The sequence below is a fragment of the Lissotriton vulgaris genome, chromosome 2_1 (genome assembly GCF_964263255.1).
Source record: "Lissotriton vulgaris chromosome 2_1, aLisVul1.2, whole genome shotgun sequence".
NCBI lineage: Eukaryota > Metazoa > Chordata > Amphibia > Caudata > Salamandridae > Lissotriton > Lissotriton vulgaris.
Genome location: NC_141687.1, coordinates 150,409,150 through 150,429,937, shown reverse-complemented (window position 1 = coordinate 150,429,937; position 20,788 = coordinate 150,409,150). Strand labels below are relative to the sequence as shown.

General features: G+C 44.7%; 1 protein-coding gene and 1 pseudogene across 1 annotated transcript in view; one reads left to right on the top strand and one right to left on the bottom strand.

Annotated features, from left to right (window-relative positions):
- GTF2IRD1 (GTF2I repeat domain containing 1) overlaps positions 1 to 20,788 on the top strand; it is a 993,687-nt gene that overhangs the window by 58,023 nt on the left and 914,876 nt on the right. The window lies entirely within an intron of this gene.
- On the bottom strand, positions 11,317 to 14,309 carry LOC147729723 (uncharacterized; annotated as a pseudogene).

Sequence of the window (20,788 nt, the reverse complement as noted above, 5' to 3'; positions counted from 1 at the left end):
AATTTAATATAATTAAATTACTTCCCACCCTATTCCCCTATAAACCCACAACCCGTTACAGAATTAAATTATGCAAAAATTAAATAACATAAAATTCATTACTTAAAATACATTAAACATACATTACAAAAATTAATATACACTTTTCACACATATACTAACATACAAAACACTTTAAAAAAATGTATATTATTAAAAAATCGATATATTTAATGCCTATATTGTATACTTCGATATTTTTACTTCTATATTTTGAAAATCGATATTACTTACCTTAAATTCGATATTTTTAACCACTATATTGTGTCCATTCGATATTTTGTCCATTCTATATTTTTACTTCGATATTATGTCCATTCTATATTTTGGAATCGATATTATGACTGTTTACCCGACAAACGCCACTCAATATTCTACCAACACCGTGGGTGCTTGAGTAAGCTGCACAATAAGCCTTTTCCCAAACTTCAAATTGAGACAACCAAGGAGACAACCAAGGAGATCCTCAACACGATCAAATCAGGTTCCCCCCAGAGAACCTAAGAAAAGGAAGGAATATTTTTTTAGCTGGTTTAACGGATCGCCTCAACTTTTCATTAGAGATGGGCACAGTTCCACAGGCATAGAAACATGCATTAGTAAAAGCTCTCTTGAAAAAGCCTACCGCTAATCCTTTGGTGGTGAAAAGTTTCCGCCCCATATCACTTCTTCCTGGGGTGAGCAAGATCCTTGAAAAAGTTGTGAATAGACATCTGTCTTCGTTCTTGGAAGGATTTCGACCAGGCAACCGCAGAGAGACAGCCCTTTGAGTGGCTACCGAAGAGCTAAGATGGAGCGGCTCAGCTGCAATGATCTTGCTTGATCTGAACACTGCCTTAGACACAGTGTTCCTCCCAGTCCTCACTGAGAGAATGAAAGAGGCAGGAATAAACAGAATTTCTCTCAAATGACTAACTACGTTTCTAGAGCTGAGAAGCTTCCAAGTTCAAGAGAAGTCCTCCTTCTCCACAACCTATGCATTAAATTATGGAATACCCCAGGGATCCTCCTTGAGTCCCACTCTTTTTAATATTTACGTACTCCTACTGGTAAAAATTATACAAACTTATGGGTTTTATCCTTGTCTCAAATGCAGACAACACCCAGATTGTCGTTTTCCTCTGTACAGACATCAAGAACACCTCATAGAAGCTGAATGCAGGCCTCAAGCATGTCACAAACTGGATGTCGAGTAGTCATCTAAAACTTAATGGAGATCAAACAGAGGTGTTAGCCATAGGAAACAATCTTTCCCTCTGGAATGAACTCAAGTGGCTGAAAGAGTTAGGATTGCTCCCGGCTCCAGCTCCATCAGTGAAGAGTTTAGGATTCTGGAACGATGAAAGGGTATTGATGGAAGTCCAGGCCAAAAAGTGGGCAGTTTGTTGCTTCAGACTTCTTTGTCCCTTAAGAAAGTTCTTGAGTCTGCTTCCAATCCAGCTGCGCAGAATAGTAGTCCAAGGTCTGATCAATGCACGCTTAGACTACAGGAACTCCCTTTACCGAGGCAGTCCCGAATATGTTGCCAACCGTCTGCAGGTAATACAGAACGCTGTAGCAGGTACACTTTTTATTATCCCTAAGTGTATTTCAGCAGCCCCTGCTTTGGCTGCACTACATTTGCTGAATACAAAACAAGACCTAGATCAAAAAGGCATAGAAATTTCAATATATTAATGGTTTACCATCAACAGCAAAATCTTTTTGCACAATACTCCTCTCTTTTGATTATTGAGGTAGGAGGTACAACCAAATTATGCCAATCAATAAAAAACTTTGCCCAACCCTTGAAGGAAACAAAAAACAGTTGTGAGACAACCAATAACACACACCAATGTGTCCAAATAGGAAAATATAGAAATTAGAAAAAGTGTGTGAGCTAGATGGCACCTCACGGGCGAACCACCAACGGGAACCTGGCAGGTACTCACCAGGATTGCCCTGATCTCATCATTGGCGCCATCAAGCTCTAAAAGAAAAACTAGAGTCCGCAGAACGAACAAGACAGTGTTTGTGAAAAAATGCAGTGTGTGAAACAAACAACCACAATACGGAAGACCAAACACATATGTAAAAGCCACAAACAACACAGGACTTATCTTTATTCTGTTTCTTTCGTGTTGGTTATGGAATGTAAAACAGTGAAGATGGCTAATTCCTATCTAGCCATGTTCCACTAGCCGACATGTTTCATTGCCACTTTTATTTCGGGCAATTTCTTCAGGGCATCACAAATTTTTAAATAGGATGACAAATTATATGTGTGCGTCTCTATTCTTATTTGTTTTTCAGTTGTGAATACGATGTGTGTCTTCATGCAGTGGCTCTAAAAATTTGTGATGCCCTGAAGAAATTGCCAACAACTGATCACTCCCTACTTCCACAAACGAGCTTTATATTCCGAGGGTCAGAACCTTCTTCTTGTTCCCAAGATCAAGAAGGTAAGAGGTGGCGGAAGCTCCTTTACATTTCTAGCTCCCAAGTTTTGGACCAGCTTCCTTTTCATATTAGGAAGGAGAAATCAGAAGTTACCGTCTGGAAGCTTTTGAAAACTCATCTATTTTAGGGAAGTATAGATATTTCAACCAAAGTGGGGGTCATTACCTGGGCTGGGAGGCCAGTTAGGTATCCATGTGCTAAATACATCCCATAAAATAAAAATAGTATTACCCCCTTCTTCAGGACAGAAAACAACAAATACACAATCTCTCTCAGAAATTCAGATTGGAAAGATTAGAAACCTAGGGAAGAAGGGAACTGCTATATCAGGCCTTCTATTGTCAAAATTTTAAGTGCCAACAGTATCACACCTCTACATTCACACATTTCGGCGTTGTGTTATTATTCTTTAGGGTTAATCAATGACAGGTAGGGGCATACTCGTGCCCTCCTCCGTTGTGTTGTTCTTTTATTACTCTCTATTCCCCAATATCTATGACGAGGAATCTTGGTCCTCCTCAGTCCAATTATATTGAAAAACGTTACTTGTCCTCCGCCTCAATCATCAAGGCGAATCCTGCCCTTTTACACTTTTTTGGGCCACTCGGTTCTTCCATAAATGCAGCCAGGGCTCCCAGTCTTTTATATCACAAGGTTTCTCCGAGTTCCGGTTCAACAACATCCTCTTTTTTACTGTCAACAACATCCGCTCTCCAGGTATTTATAGAGGGGCCGGTGTTTTCTTCCAGCTTGCTGCTATTCTATGCGTGGCTAACAGCATAACCAAGTCACCAGACCAATTTCCCTTTTTGGTCTTCTCTGTACGTTGAAATATGCCCACTAGACACACCTCTGTCTTTCTGGTCTTTCTCACAGCAACCTTCAAATAGGACATGAGCACAAGACTGCTCCAGACCATATGAAGGAAGGCAGCAACCTTAGCAGAACAGCTTAGGCAATAACCCAATTTGGAACCAAATATTTTATGGAATGAAATTTGTTGGGTATGTACATATGTTTATGGGAGCGGTCACGAGCGCTCACAGAGGCCTGTAGCTCGTGGCAAGCTCGTGTAGTGGGTTACCGTGTTTGCTTTTGAATATGTAGAATGTGGGAGTGTTAAGACTGTGTAACTGTTATTGGCATTACTAGCCTGCAACTTAAGACGAGAGGATCTGAATAAACTCACGTCCTACTTCTACAAGTTTCCTGCGTTATTATTGGCTTCCCTACACTGGAGACGGGCGGGATTCGTTACCTGCATCAGAAGGACATCAGAAAAACGAGAATTTTTTTTTTTTCTTCCTGAATTTCTGACCTATCTGAGATTGATTTTGCGCTTTCTGGATTTCTACCGAACGGCGCAAGACGACTACAATTCCTTGGGAAGCGGAAGATTTATTTGGTTTTTTTTAAAAAAAAAAAAAGCAGGAAATTACTCACTTTTGAGTGGTGGCATTATTTGAAATTGCCAACTTCGACTCGCGAGGAGTGTTATTTTCCCAGTGTACGCGCGCAAGGGTTCGCGCATGAGCATTCCAATCAACGTTGAGCAGCGCGACGTCTGACGTCATAGCACGATTTTAAGAGCATTAGAGACGTGCATCAGAGGCGCTCCTTCCTTGTTTTGCTGATCTCGTTGGGGTTATTTCATTACGTGTCAACGCGGAAACGACTACATTCAGACATCGTTTCATCACATTTCTATCACGGAGACTTTCAGCTGTTGAGGAGAATTGTTTTGCTACGCGAGTGAGGAAAAGAAACCACACTGAAGGAAAATTAATTATTTCAAAGGTTTTTAGTGACACGCACACTGCGTGTTTTGACTGTAATTTAATTGCTATTCTGAATTTAAATCTTTATTTTTAAGACTTATTTTTTAATTTTTTTATTTTACATTTAGATTTATTTACGTAAAGATTGTTATATATTTGAATTCAATATGTCTGGCATTGTACCTCCTCCTTCATTTTTATCATCACCTGGTGAACCACCCATGGCTTGGGAGATTTGGGAACCTGTCTTCTTAGCTTACGTAGATGTGTTGGAAGAGGGGGAGTGTGAACCAGAAAGGAAGTTATCTCTGTTAAAACATTGTTTGGGTGGAATAGCTTTGAAAGAGTTCAAAACATTACCAGCACTAGTAAGTCCGGGGAATATTAATGTGTATGAATATGCTTCTTTACAATTAAGTTTAAGATATGGGAAGAAAAAGAATGTTGTCATGGAGAGGTTTATCTTTTATTCTCGGAAACAACGTACAGATGAACCTGTAGAAGATTTTGTCTCAGCGTTAAGATCCTTGGCTGTCACTTGTGACTTCGAGCACATATCTTATGAACAAGTTTTAAGGGATCAGATTTTGATGAGGACTAATGACAAAAAAGTACAAGAACGTCTTTGGACAACGTCTGATTTGTCCCTTAATAATGCCATAGATATTGCGAAGTCAATAGAACATTCAGAGAAGTTTGTCAAGGAGATTAGGGGCAATGATAAAAGTGATGTTTTTAGTGTCTCTAAAGATTTTGACAAGTCGAAAAGAAGTTTTTCACAGAAAAACGAATTTTCATTTAGAAATGATAACAAATTTAAGAGTCAAAAATATGACAAGAAAACCTCAAAATTATTATGTTTTAGGTGTGGAAGTGATGCACACTTAGCGGATTGTAAGAATTGTCCAGCCTTAGGGAAAACATGTTCAAAATGCTACAAGAAGGGTCATTTTACAAGATTTTGTAGGTCATCATCGGGGAAGATGAACTGTATACATGAATGCTGCGAAGGTTATCAATTAGATGATGAAGAAACATTTCAATTTAATACTGTTATCAATGTATGTGAAGATGGAGACTGCACTAAATTTCCATCCTGTATCATAACTATTGATGATGTGAGTTTGGAGATTTTCGTAGATTCATGTGCATGGTACAGCATAATTTCTTTAAGTGTATTTCGAGATAAATTCCCGAATAAGAAGTTACTTGAATCTGATGTATCACCTGGTGGCTACACAGGCCACAAAATTGATCTAATGGGTTATTTTATTGCAAATATACAATTTTCTGATCGACACATATCTGGGAAAATTTATGTGTCAAGATCTGGGTTATCACTGTTAAGTTGGCCACACCAACATCAATTAGGGATGAAAATTGATCCAAGAGCCAATCCTCCTGTGTATGTAGTACAACCGTTGAATGTTTCATGTGTAACTGGAGATAGTTCATTGCTTGTAGAGAGCTTACGCAAATCTTTCCCTAATGTTTTCAGTGGAACTTTGGGTCGGTATAAAGGATTTGAACATGTCATTAAATTAAATGAGAATGCCATTCCTGTTAGGCATAGAGTAAGGAATGTTCCCCTATCCTATAGACTCAAACTTAAAGAAATGCTAAAAGATTTATGTGAGAAAAATATAATTGAACCAATTGAGTCGTCACCTTGGGTTTCCCCCATTGTAATTTCGGTTAAGTCCACTGGCGAGCTTAGGTTATGCATTGACCTCCGCAGTGTTAATGGTGCCATTTGGGTGGACTCCCATCCCCTACCCAACCTTCATGAAATGGTTTCGACCTTGGCAGGTGCGCAAGTCTTCTCATGTGTTGATCTAGCCAGTGCCTATCATCAGGTGGTACTAGCTGAGGAGTCTAAGAACATAACTGCATTTATCACGCCTGAAGGTTTATACAAGTTTTGTCGCATGCCTTTTGGATTAGCGAGTGCAGCCTCAGTGTTCCAGAGGCTCATGAAGGAAACTTTGGAGGGTTTGAGTGGTGCCATAGCATTTCAAGATGACATTTTGGTGCATGGGAAAGATGACAGAGAACATGACAATAATTTGAGGTGTGTGATTGCTGCTTTAGCGGAGAAAGGTCTTACACTACGTCTTGACAAATGCAAATTTAGGCAAAAGGAAGTGGAATACCTAGGCCATACTATTAGTGGTATGGGAATCAAACCTAAGAAAAATCATGTTAAGAGTATCACGAATGCTCCCGTGCCTACTTCGAAAGAACAACTGGTAGCCTTTTTAGGTCTTATCGAATTTTATGCTAAGTTTATTCCTAATTTCTCGGTTAAGGTTGATCCGTTCAGGTGTTTACTGAAGAAAAATGCTAAGTTCATTTGGACTGATGAAATGACAGATGCTTTTCAGTCCTTGAAAATGTTTATCGTGAATGCTCCGTGTCTCAAACCTTTTGTTGTTGGTGTGAAATGTATCATTATGGTAGATGCGAGTTCGTCTGGTCTGGGTGGAGTACTTCTGCAGAAGGATAGTGAGAAAGAATGGGTTGTTGCTTATGCGTCAAGAGCCTTAAGAGATGCAGAAAAGAATTATTCTGTCATAGAGAGAGAGTTACTGGCTTGTGTCTGGGGAGCCGAGCATTTTAGACCTTTCCTATGAGGTACGAGATTTTTGATAAAAACTGACCATAAGCCCTTGGTGTATCTCATGGCTCCAGGTGGAGGCAGAACTATGTTGGCGCGTCTTGCGAGATTAGCTTCAAGATTGCAATCTTTTCAATGCAGTATTGAATATGTTCAGGGTAAGGCGAATGTACATGCTGATTGCATGTCCAGATGATCTCTGATACGAATCCTCCTGAACTGGTTAGCGAAGAGGAGTGTGAAGTTGCTTTCACTTTTCATGATGTCAATTTGGTGTGCGGTGAACGGTTTGCCTTGCAGGAGGATGTTTGGATGCAAGAGATGAGTAAAGATTTGGAACTGTGCAGTGTCAAAAAGTACCTTGTGCATGGTTGGCCGGAACAGAGGAAGTTATCTGGAAATTTAATGGTTTTTTTTAAGGTTCAGGAGGAACTTGCTGTGGAAAGTGATTTAATTCTTCGTGGTGACAAGATTGTTCCACCTTTTTCTATTAGAAACACTTTACTTGAAATTGACCATGAAGGGCATTTGGGGATATCTTTCACCAGAAGACGTTTAAAGGAGTCTTTCTGGTGGCCAGGTATTGACTCCTGTGTGGACCACTTTGTGCGTTCCTGTTCTTATTGCTCTAACATTGGTTTGAAGTAAATAGTTGACTTGAACTTAAATTACTCATTGCTTGATATCGCTACTATATAAGCCGTTTCTGTAGTCCATTCCTTATCTTCAAGTTCCCTGCCAATGTCGATCTACCATTTGCTTCTAAGTATGTGTGAAGAGCAGAAGGTATCTTGTAATATCAGTTTATGAAGAATGAGAACAACCCTGTGGGTAGAACCCAGTGTTAGCAATGATTCAATACTCTTATCACTTACCAAAATCTTTTATGTATTTATATTTTATTTAGTTGCAGTTGTATTTAGCCTTGACTCAGTGCTTTAAATTGAAAAATAGAACTGTAGGTACTCACTAGTGTTAACGAGAACCACATCTGGTTATACCCGTCCCACTTAGAGCGACATACCAAAGTATGCAAAGAAGTGATGGATGGAATGCTTGATTTAATCTGAGCCCTGGTAATTACTCTCTGATCATGAGCCCATAACTAGTGCGAAAACCGGTTCTGTGTTGCTTGTGTACTGGTTCAGGGAGGACCTGGCTTGGCTGGTCGGGCTAGACTGTCCCGATTGGAGCAGGCTCAAGACTGCTCTGCATATTATAGCATGGTCCAAACAGAGATGACATGGGGTGCAAAATTACAATGGATTTGGATGCAGTCCGGAATTAGTCAAGCATTCCACCCATCATTTTTTTGTATACTTTAGTACAATTCCCGTGGCCTTGATTATGTATTTCCTACATAGTGTGTTATTTTGAAGCCAACCAAATCATGCAGCAAAGCTAACAGTTCTTCACAGGACAATAAAAATGTCTCGAGTGAGTGTGGGGAGTAAACTCCCAATATTATGAAGTACAGAAGAATGAATAGGTAAACAAAACAAGTCGGTACCAGGTAAAATAATATGCCCAGGTACAGCCGAGTCCCCCTCCTCCCTTGACTCCCGCCCATGTGATGGTTGCCCATTTCCCGGTGCCCAAGATGCTCACCGCCATCTTCCCCCAAGGCAAACAACTTCATTAACACCAATATTTGGACCCCGGCCGTATTTATTACAAACAATAATCACACATTAATATATTTACATTATATACACAATACGCAGAAAGTCCAGTCCGTTACATTGATAGGTACAGTATGTCTTATTGGCTAACCTTAACATGTTTCTAAGACACATACATTCCTATCTTAAGCTAAACATTCAACAACATTACATTATCTTTCTGCGTATCTCTGGTTGAGCCTACGGCAGGTAAATGGCTGGCCCCAGATCCTGATCAAGCTATGGCCAAACTCCTATCGGAGTGACCTTGCGCAGGGGGCCCCATTCACCTGGAGGATACCTCCCCCCGGACACCCCCTACGCCCCGAAGATTATCTCCATAAGGGGCCAGTGCAGTTACGCACAGCATACTTGCGCCCATGTGCGTTTGCGGAGTGGCCAACATGCCCATCAGAAAGCATAACTCCCCTCCCCCCGCACTTTTCCAACCTACCGGCTGTATCTGCCCCTGGAGTACCATGAGAGTCCATCTGTCCCTCCCCCTCGTACATCCCGATTTTACAATGGCGCCGCCCGCTAAGGACCTTAAATTTAAGCTCACCAATCAAGACCTTACTGTTGACCTAGGAATAGCATTTCTAAATACAACAAATTTTACTCATGCAGTGACGAACCCGTAAATGCAAATATTATCCGACAAAGAGAAAACACAACAAAACATTGCTCAACAACTTCTGCTTTAGAGGATAGTGGGTGGGTGAATTCGATGAGACCTCCGTGTGAGGTCCTGTTGCGCGGCGCTGTGAACTGCTGTGGGGGCGGCGGGGAAAGAGGATGTCCCTGCCACTCCCCAGCCTTTTTATGGCTTTCCGATAGCGAACCCAGTTCTAACCAGCTTCCCCCAGCGTTTCGACTACCCACAACCCAGAAGCAATTCTTACCGCTTCCGGGCTGCATGCCGACCCGCCAATGATAGAGGGAGGCGAGGCTCCGCGTCACTCTTGTGCGTTGCACAGCCCCGCCTCCTTGCTGCCGCTGCGGGGGACCGGCATGACCGCCATATATGTGGCGTGTCCGATGCCTTCCCCGCCTTGCTATATGGCCAGGTACAGCCGAGTCCCCCTCCTCCCTTGACTCCCGCCCTTGGGATGATTGCCCAATTCCTGGTGCCCAAGATGCTCACTGCCCATCTTCCCCCAAGGCAAACAACTTCATTAACACCAATATTTGGATTAAGGGTCGTAAACCCCGGCCGTATTTATTACAAACAATAACCACACATTAATATATTTACATTATATACACAATACGCAGAAAGTCCAGTCCGTTACATTGATAGGTACAGTATGTCTTATTGGCTAACCTTAACATGTTTCTAAGACATAGTCATTCTAAGCTTAAGCTAAACATTCAACAACATTACATTATCTTTCTGCGTATTTATTTATTTATTTATTTAGAAGGTTTTATAGAGCGCGAACAAGATCCTTGCGGATATGAGAGCCTTTACAATGAACAGACTTCATTATACCAAATGAATAGGAAGACAATATAGAGAACAAGCATGGGATAAATAAAATAAAGCGCACAAAAAAGTCGTAAAATACCAAAGCATGGGATCATAGTTGTTCCAAGCACAAAAGCAGCGAGTCTCGGATGGATCCTATTTGAGCCTACGGCAAGGTCAATGACTGGTCCCAGATCCAGATCAAGCTATGGCCAAACTCCTACCGGAGTGACCTTGCGGAGGGGGCCCGTTCACCAAGAGGATACCTGCCCCCGGTCACCCCCTACGCCCAGAAGATTATCTCCATAAGGGGCCTGTGCAGTTATGCACAGCTTACTTACGCCCTAGTGCGCGTGCGGGTGGCCAACCAGCTTACCGGTAAGTGTAACTCCCCTCACCGCACCCTTCCAGCATACCGGCTGTAACTGCCCTTGGAGTTCCATGAGAGACCATCTGTCCCTCCCACTCAGGCATCCCCATTTTACAATGGCGCCGCCCGCTAAAGACCTTAAATTTAAGCTCACCAATCATGACCTTACTGCCACAGGCCAGCGTAGTTGCCCGACCAGCTGGCCTCCCCCCTCTGCCCCACCGAAGGTCATGCCCTGTTCCGTGAACCTACTAACCAGACAAGAAGGTTCTCCAGGAAGAGCTCATTACCTAACTTGGATAGATGGACGCCGTCCTGTAGAAAGCACAGCTTCCTCCTAATGCACCCATGCGCTATTGTCTGCAATCTTGGAGATCTGAACAATCTATCCATCTTGTTATAGATTCATTTAACCGAATGGTTGAAGGCCCACAAGGATTCCCCCCACCCCCCACTCCCCCCTCCACTGAAATCTTGGTATCATATGGGACCACACCAGAATAGACCCAGGGCATCGTTTTGCCAACCAACCAACTTCAGTGATAAAGGTTTCCACCAAACTGCTTCTACCCAGGTATACTGGGTTGTTCCCCCCCAGGTGCAGAATAACGACTCTAGGGGGAGCCCCTTCTCGGTCCAGGAGGCCTTCTATGAAATTCCTGAATCCGTCAAAGCAAAGGCCCGCCCATGAAAAGAGACCCTAAAACGAGCCTGCCTTTCTCTCAACTCGTAATTGCCTGTGAGAAAAAATTGTTGCAACCTTTTCACATAGGAATGTCCAATGACCCATACGTCGTATTCGCCATGTCCCCAGGAATGAACCTGGTCCGCGTAGATCCTGACCGATGGTGAGCCGCCGCGAGTTTCCCTCCCGCGTGGCAGGATGTAGAAACTGTAAGTCGAAACAGAAAGAAAATACTGTCAGTGAAACCGTCCTTCCAAATCTAGAGCATATGCAGCCCTACATAGCGCTTGTAACAATTAGAAGACCACCTGCCGATCCTCTGCACCTCGCTCCCAGCACAACCGCTTGCTGCCGCTTCATTGGCGACCCCTATCCTAAAAGAGTGGGTCCCAAAACTGCTGGGGTCTAAACCAATTTGCTGCATGGCCAGGCCCATGACCCTTCTGAACTGAATTCTAGTGAGTGGTGTACCATTCGTGTGAATTAACAAAGGTCCCCCTACTCCTTTTGGTCTGCGTTCCAGGAATGCCTCCAGCCTGGTGATGGGGCAGAAAGGGCTCCCTTGTGCCAGCCGCAGCACCACCCCCTCCCATCTGGCCTCCTGATCCGTCTTAGACCTGTGGATTGATATCAATAAGGAATCTCCTTGCACCTTCACATGGCTCAACTGCAGCCCTCCCTGCCAGTCCTGTTTATTCTTCGCCACCAGTTCCCCAATCCTGAAAGCGCCGTAAAATGCCAGCAAAAAAGCGGCTTTAAACAATAATGCTTCCGCTTCTGTGTTGCAAACCTAAATAAGGACCTCCAGTATAGTGGCCAAAGTGTTAATACCGATTGGCCGTCATGGGTCCGGCTGCGAACCCTGCAGACGCTGCCTCCCTTTTAAAGCTTTACGCACTAAAAATGTATTAGTGGGGTCCCGTCTGCCCTTCACTTGCGCAAAGAAGGAGATAGCCGCTATGTGTCGCCTCGCTGCTGCCACTGAGCGTCCCTCATCTTTCATTTCCCTCAGGTAGGAAAACACTGCCTCTGTGTCATGCAAATTTCCCTCCCATTCGTAACCCAAAAAATTACGGTAAGCCCAAAACGCCCCTTCATATGCCCTCCTGGTCCTGGGTGCTAGGCTAGCTGCCATGATGTCCGATAATTGGGGGCACCAAGCTGCCAAAGCTGTTCTGGAAAAGGCGTTCGGTTCTCCGCCGCTTCGGGAGGATGGGACCTGAACACCTGCATCTTAAAGTGAGAGAGCCCGTCAGCAGCATGCTTTAACACCCCTGGGACTTGTTTGGCCCTAAACAGCATATTCAATTGTATGCACATCAGTATTATTTCTTTCAACAGACGGAAGATCATCTTACACCTTGCTGATTGATGGTTGATGCATTCAACCACAGACATGTTGTATGACTAGAAAACCAATGATTGGTTCCTCAGTTGCTCGGGCCAGACAGACAATGCCACCAGGATGGGAAACAGCTTCAAGAACCCAATGTTACCGGTTAACCTGGTTTCGACCCACCATGCCAGCCAGCGCTGTGTCACCCATTCTGTACCTAGGATGGCGACAAACCCTTCGCTACCTGCAGAGCCAGTCATCAAGACTATCTCCGTACAGGGCTTGGGAGGGCCGGGCCACAGTACCTTACCATTGAAGGCACGCAGGAATGCCATCCAAATGCGCATGTCCTGCCTGACCTTTCTGGTTAACTGGGTGTGGTGGTGTTTCTCTTTTGAGTCTTAACATGGCCTGTGCTATGGAGCGTGAAAATGGTCATGCCATTGGAATACCTTTTAATGCAAAGTTTAACTGTCCCACAGTCTGTTGTAGCTGATGCAGTGTAACCTTCTCTTTTGCCAAGCATTGTTGTAAAGCTGCCCTGAAACTCGTCATCTTTTCTTTGGGCAGACGTGAGAAACCTTGAACAGAATCCAGCTCTATTCCCAGAAATTCTATCACAGTAGATGGCCTGACAGTTTTTCCTTGCGCTAGGGGTACCCAAAAATCCTGTGTGAGTGCACAGAATTCCCGTAATGCCCAGTCAGCCTGGTTCTGACTGGGCCTGGTGCTCCCATGAAGAGGAAGTCATCTAGGTAATGCAAAACGTACTGGTGCCCCCTCACCTGCCTGAAAACCCATTCCAAAAAGGAACTGAACTTCTCAAAGTAAGCACAAGAAACAGAGCACCCCATAGGCATGCACATATCCATGTAAAACATCCCCTGGAATTGGAAACCCAGCAGATGGAAATCCAGAGGGTGCACCGGCAACAAGCGAAAAGCTGACTCGGTGTCCGTCTTTGCCAAAAGCGCGCCAGGGCCCAGACCTCTAAGCATCTCAACTGCCTGCTCAAAGGAAAAGTGCCTGACAGAGCACAGTTCTCCATCAATGGCGTCTTTCAGAGACTGGCCCCTTGGAGCTGAAAGCTTATTAATCAACCTGAACTCCCCTGGCTCTTTTTTGGGGACCACTCCCAGTGGAGAGCACACAAAGCCCTCCACCGGAATGCAGTCAAATGGACCTGCTACTCTGCCCAGGCGCAATTCCTTTTCAATTTTTGCTGACGCTACCCCAGGATTAGCCCTCACCGATAGCTGATTCTGGCATTGTGACACCCCAAAATAGTCAGGTGCAGGAATTCTGAAGCCATCTCTGAAACCTTCTAACAGAATTCTGGCAGAAGTAGGGCAATTGTTCTTGTTCAACCATGAGATCAAAGCACTGGTTATATGGGGGGACCGGGCCTTCAGGAGGGACAAATAATCATTCCTGTTTTTTACCCCCTTATCTTTGGAATTTTTTAAAAACCTTAGAGACTCTGGGTGGGAGGTGTTTCTCCATATAAATGGAGAAACCTCTGAACCCATTAATCAAAGACTCTTCAATCCTATTGTTTTTGCAACTGATTTGCCCATTCTCTTGGGTGCATCCACTCTTTGTTCTTTTTGGCTTCCTCTCTTTTGGTTTCATCTAACAGCAAGGAAAACATATTCACATAATTTCCCTTCCACATTTTTTCTTTCACTTGTGTCACATACCTCGCCAGTTTTTCCCTGGACGAGCGCACTAACTGGCAATGTCTGCCGCTTACCTGTTGCAGCTATCTCCGCTGATTTCTCTTTTTCTGAGTCCACAGTTGTGTTTGCTGATAGCAGTCCTTTACCACCCCCTGCGGGGGCTGCTCCACCCACTATTGCACCACCTGATGGGGCTGCCTGCCTTTCCCCTGGCTTGCCACCAGAAGACTGCGCCATTACCTTTGCTGCTTTCTCAAGGGCGGAATCCCCCCCCACCTAAGACCCCCTCCGCTGGAGTCCAAGTACCTGACTTCTCCAACCATGGCAGAATTGCTGCCAAGCTTGCTACTAAATCTTGCTGCCCTGGAGCGCTCCCCGATGGCCCACTTGTGGACGGAGGATTTGCCGGTCCTGGTTGGTTCTCTACTGTGCCTCCCCCCATCGGGATAACTTGTGGCTGAGGTGGGGGTGCCGCCCCTCAAGGCCCTGATAAAGTATTCCCCGGGGGGGAGAAGTGCAGTCACCCCCATCAATAACCTGTGGCACCCCCTCTGCCAGCACCGGCAGCGCTGTCTGCGTCACCTCCCCCACTGGTGCAATGGCCGCAGCCACTGCCACTGGTATCTTGGCAGGTTCTTAGATTTCGCCCTTTTGGGTGCAGGGGGAAATGCTGTTGTAGGGGCCACCCCAGATCGCCTGGGACTTTCCTCAACCCCCTCATGTCCATCAACTTTTTCCCTTAATTCCGCTAAAGCTTGCCCCATGTCTTCAACATTTTTCATCATGGTCTCCATGGCCCTCATTTTACGCATCATGGTCTCCATTAAAGTGTTCATGCGGGAACGCTGCTCACTCCACTTTGTTTTAGGGGCCATGCTACAACCCACTGCAATGTACTTATATCAATTTGTCCTGAACACCAAACACTTACTAAGTGGTAACAAATGCACGAGTGCACTAACTTGAAAATTGTCCTGAATGACCAGAACACCAACACTTAGTAATAGGTGCCAAATACGCCAGTGCATTAACACAACCATCTCGTCACTCTAGAAAACACCACACTTAATGCACAATCTAGTCCCAAAGGGGATATGACCCTGAAACACACACAGACTAAAAGAGGGCCACAAAACCCCACAATTCCCTCAAAAGATGAGAAACCATGCGATGCTCCTTGTGGTGATCCAGTCTGGGACACTGCCGAGGCCCTTACCTCCCTGAAGTAGCAGCACCCGGCTGGCCAACAGCACCCACGCAACCAGAGCCACACCCACCAGCTATTCTAGTGGGTCGTGAGTATTCTCTAACCCGCGTGGCTCCCAGAAGCAGTGGAATGCAAACCTGCCGGTCCAGCCCCGAAAGCGACCTCTCTGTGTCCTTAGTGAACCAAAGGGTTCCAGCAGTGCCCAGATCGCCTGCTCCTCCACTCCACTCTGTGTTCTCAGTGAGCCCCAGTCTCCAGCAATGCCCCGATCGCCTGCTCCTTTGCTCCTGGCAGTCCCAGTGAAAACCTGCAGGACAGAAAGAAAAACAGAAATAATTTGTTGGGACCTCCGTGCGTGGTCCTGTTGCTCAGCTCTGTGTACAACTCTGAGGGCGGCGGGGAAGAGGACGTTTCTGCCGCTCCCCAGCCTTTTTATGGCTTTCCGATACCAAAGCCGGTTCTAACCGGCTTCCCCCAGCGTTGCGACTACGCGCGACCCGAAAGAGATTCTTACTGCTTCCGGGTCACGCTCCGACCCGCCAAGGATAGAGGGGGGCGAGGTGCCGCGTCACTCTTGTGTGTGGCGCAGCCCCGCCTCCCTGCTGCCGCTGCGGGTCACCGGCATGAGTGCCATAGATGTGGCGTGTCCGATGCCGTCCCCGCCTTGCTAAGGCAGGGGCGCTGGTAATATGTGCTCTTGTGGCTGTGGCGATTTTTGCATGATTATGGATTTGTCGCATTTGCCACGCAATCCTCGATTTGCTGGATAGTCTGCAGATGTTAACCAATATTTTTTTGTTTCTACCCCAAACAGATCAAAAGTTACCAAATATATGGCGACTCCGGTTCCCGTGTACCGGAGCCTTTTCGCAAAGATTGACTGGTCATGCTTAAGTTGCTTATTGCTGTTTTTGTTGGTTAAATTGGTACAAATAAGGTGAAGTCTTTCTAAAACACTGTAACCAGGTGTAAAAATGACAAAATAATGAAGTAATAGTATCACAAAATGTACAGCATTATGTCGCATAATTTGTTTTTTGCTGAATAATTAATTAAACCATGACACATAATTGTATTCTTCTCTGCTGCATAATTCTTGTGGCCCTGTGTAAAGGGTATGGCATCTTTAAAGCAAAGCACCGCCACGTTTACAGATAATTTCCCTTCCTCGTCGCCTCCCGAAGTTCTCTTTCTCCCAGTGACTTAGATACTGATAGTCTTATTGTTGCTAGTAGTCATGACTTCATGGTCGGCTCGCAGTGTAATCAACATCGGGAGACCCGTAATAAAGCCAAATATTTCTACTCCTGGAAACCATCACACTTAAAAGGTTTTCACTTTCGTGCCTGTGCAAATATTGTAATCCTACCACCTGCTCCAAGAGACTATGGATTGAATATGTACTGAACCAGCACCTCAACAGTGCGAGGTAAGACCATGATGCGCCACCTCTAGGTCTGTGGATATGGTTCTGTGATCGATGGCCTTGTATACTACCGAGAGATCGACTAGGAAGGCAGAGACGTTCTAAGGTGTGGGCAAAGTAGGCACGGGCCCCGGGCCCCAGTGTTTCAGGCTCGACTCGCTTCTACAGACAGTTTTGATGACCTTAATTAACACTTAAAGGTAGATTTTTTAATACCGTTTTTCTTTTTATTTTAATTAGGGCTGTTGTGTGGGAGTTTATTACTGACATTTTGCAAAGAAACGGGGAAACAGCGGCCCTCATCCTCTTGGACCTCTCCGCGGCAATCGACACTGTCTGCCACCGCACCCTAGTGCAGCGCCTCTGCAACGTCGGAATCCAGGAGAAGGCACTAGAATGGATCATCTCCTTCCTTGCCGGAAGAACACAGAGAGTCCGCCTCCCCCGTTCAGATCAGAAGCCACCGAAGTCATCTGCGGCGTTCCTCAAGGCTCCTCGCTCAGCCCCACCCTCTTCAATGTCTACATGAGCCCCCTCGCGGCCATCACACGCCAACACAACCTCAACATCATCTCTTACGCCGACGACACCCAGCTGATCCTCTCCCTCACCAACGACCCCGCCACCGCCAGAGCCAACCTACACGAAGGGATGACAGACGTAGCCAAGTCAATGATGAACAGCCGCCTGAAGCTGAACTTGGACAAGACGGAGGTCCTCATCCTGGGCTCCTCACCCTCTGCCTGGGACGACTCCTGGTGGCCCCCTGCCCTGGGCAGCGCACCCAAACCGACAGACCACGCACGCAACCTGGGCTTCATCCTGGACTCCTCCCTCTCCATGACCAGACAAGTCAACGCCGTCTCCTCGTTGTGCTTCAACATCCTGCGCATGCTACGTAAGATCTTCCGGTGGATCCCCACCGAGACCAGAAAGACGGTTACCCAGGCCCTCGTCACCAGCCGACTGGACTACGGCAACTCCCTCTACGCCGGAACCACTGCCAAACTCCAGAAGAGACTCCAGCAGATCCAGAACACCTCAGCAAGACTCATCCTCGACAATCCCCGACACAGCCACATCTCCGAACACCTGAGAGACCTGCACAGGCTCCCGGTCAACAAGAGAATCACCTTCCGTCTCCTCACCCACGCACACAAAGCCCTACACAACCAAGGCCCAAGATACCTCAACAGCCGCCTCAACTTCTACACTCCCACACGTCAGCTTCGATCGACCAGCCATGCCCTCGCCGCCGTCCCCCGCATCCGAAGAGTCAACATAGGAGGAAGGGCCTTCTCCTACCAGGCCGCCAAGACCTGGAACTCCCTCCCGACCCACCTCCGCCGGACCCAAGACCACCTCGCCTTCAGGAAGCAACTCAAGACCTGGCTGTTCGAGCAGTAGCGGGCCCCCCTCCCCAAGCGCCTTGAGACCCTCCGGGTGAGTAGTGCGCTATATAAATGCTTGATTGATTGATTGATTGATTGTTTATGGTTTTCACCACCAAGTGACATCCATGAAAAATTCTTGTAGAACAGGACCTCACATATGAGAAATGAGAGGAGGGTCGTGCTATTATTTGCAAAGGCATTAATGAGTTGCTGATGTATTACACTATTGAAAAGACACATTACAGTCCCTGAATATTAGATGAAAACAAGTTTACATTTTGGGCCAGTGTGCCTGTGAACTTTCAGTGACCTGGACAAAGAGGCCAATACCACAGTATTTAATGCATATCTCCAAAACTTTGGAAGCTGCGATGACTGTAATTTTAGATTGAAATGTAAAAAGCTTCAGGATTTTCTTTTCAAATGAAGTTTACTATATTCTGAGGATCTGTCAAACTGTAGTCTTGCTAGAATGGCGCCTGTTCTATGGTCTGAATGGCCTAGAGCGTGCTCTGTTATTTGAATCAAGCATTTCATCGGTCTTTGGGATTAGTCCATTTATCCTCTGTTAAAGGACTTTTAGCACTAAACAAAAGACTGCATTTTATGAAAGATACATTTTGTAACTGCCTCTGGACTCTACAAACAATGCTAGAATTGTTGCATCTGGTCTAGAGGTGGGCGAACCACTGAAATCTTGAGTCAGACTTGAACCAGATGCCTGGATTCGACTTAACTAGAGGTCCTCCTATATGTGAAGCCCAAGACAAGCTGAGCTTTCATATGTCTTCTGTCTGTTACCTCATGTCAAGAATTAAAGATAAAGCAGGGACATTTGTTGTAAAAAGAGTGAGAAAAATAGATGTAGAGATACTAATCTGAGGGCTGAATTGCACAATGGGATACCAGAACATTTGGGATGAATCTCTGCTTTTCTGCTTAACCAAGTTGTGTGATACTAGGTAAATGATTTATTTCACTGATCCTCCATTTTCTTCATTATCGCATTTGAGAGCACCTTCAAATATGTTATCTATCACTACTGACAGTGTCGTCAGGCGAGGGTGAGATTGGAATGTTTCTTAATTTCTTGTATAAAAATATCACTTTTAATAAATGCCTCTCAATCCAGTGATATAATCTGATGTACTAAGGTGAAACACCTCTGCATGTTAAAGAATTACATTTTCCTGAATATTGAAAAGACTTTATAATATTTAATCTTGATAGTTGTTGCATGAGAAATATTTTCAGGGCTGGACTATTTTCATGGCTGGGCTTGTGCACAGGGTTTTAGAGCCTAGCCAGATGATTGGCTCAGCTGTGGCTCGGCTCTTCCTATTAATTTGCCAGTCAGGTTACACTAAAGCCTTGTTTTGAGATCTCATCCCCATTTAATCTTGCTCTGAAGTCATCTTGCGACCCTTACTCAGAACATTTAATACATTAAGGGCCAGATGTACGAAAGAATTTAGAAGTTCTTACCAGAATGAATCACAATTTTGGTCAGTTAAGTTATGCTAAATTGCCTTTCCGTATGTACTAAGGCTGATAGGGGAATCACAAAATGTGATTTCTACCCAGTAGAAATCGCATTTTGTGATTCCCTAAATAGGAAATCACAAATAGAGATTTCCTATTTGTGATTTCCTTAGCACATATACAAAGCATTTCCTAAATGTGAAATTGGCATTTAGGAAATGCTATTAGCATCGACTCTAAGTCGATGGTAACCATATGCAATTTTTAAAAATCAGCTAAAAATATACACACATGCCCCCCCAGGGTATCAGTGCGCTTTACTTGCTCACCACTTTTCGTTGGAGTGCATGAAGTGGGGATTAGGGCCATAGGCACCCTTGGTTTTGCATTTCCAAATATGCTATTAGGAGATAGCAAATTTGGAAAAGCAAACAATTTGTATCTAAGGCCTTTAGGCCCATAAGAACAAATGGTTTAGCATTTCCTAAATAGCAATTCCTACTCTGTAGGAATCACTATTAGGAAATTCTATGTTTGTACATTCCATTTTGCATTTCCTAAATAGTGATTTCATAGGATTCGCTAATTAGTAAATCCCAAAACGGAATTTCATACATCTTGCCCCAACAATTCTCTTACTCTACATCGTTTTAGCGGCTTTCTCCTAAACTACTTCCAGAGCACCTGTAATGTCCCTCCTTTCCACTGACAACGATCTCCAGACGACCATTTGACTACAGTTTGAGTTAATAACAAAAACTCATGAACATTCATTCAGTAAATTTTAGTGGAAAGTTTAGACATCACAGACTTTATTAATCAGAAAATATATGAAATTAGACCTAAAATGAGGATTTCAGGACAATCCCCAATATTTTGCTCGATGTTGTGATATGCAAATGGCGTAGCAGAAGGGCCATGAAACCTAGTGCACTAAAGGAAAATAGACCCCCATTCACTGGTTTGGAAGTAAAAAACGAATAGTATTTGGATGTTTAAAGGTAGGATCCTTCTGCATGGTTACGTCCACTTTTGGCATGTTGCTCAGCTAAGCTCATTTTGACTAATCTAACTGGGATGCTGCTAATCCGGACCCCCGTCTATCTGCTTTATCCCTAAATTGTTATGGTACGTACTTGGGTATATCCCAGATTGGATACTGGGGTGCCCTTATAAGTCCCTAGTATATGGTACCAAAGTACCCAGG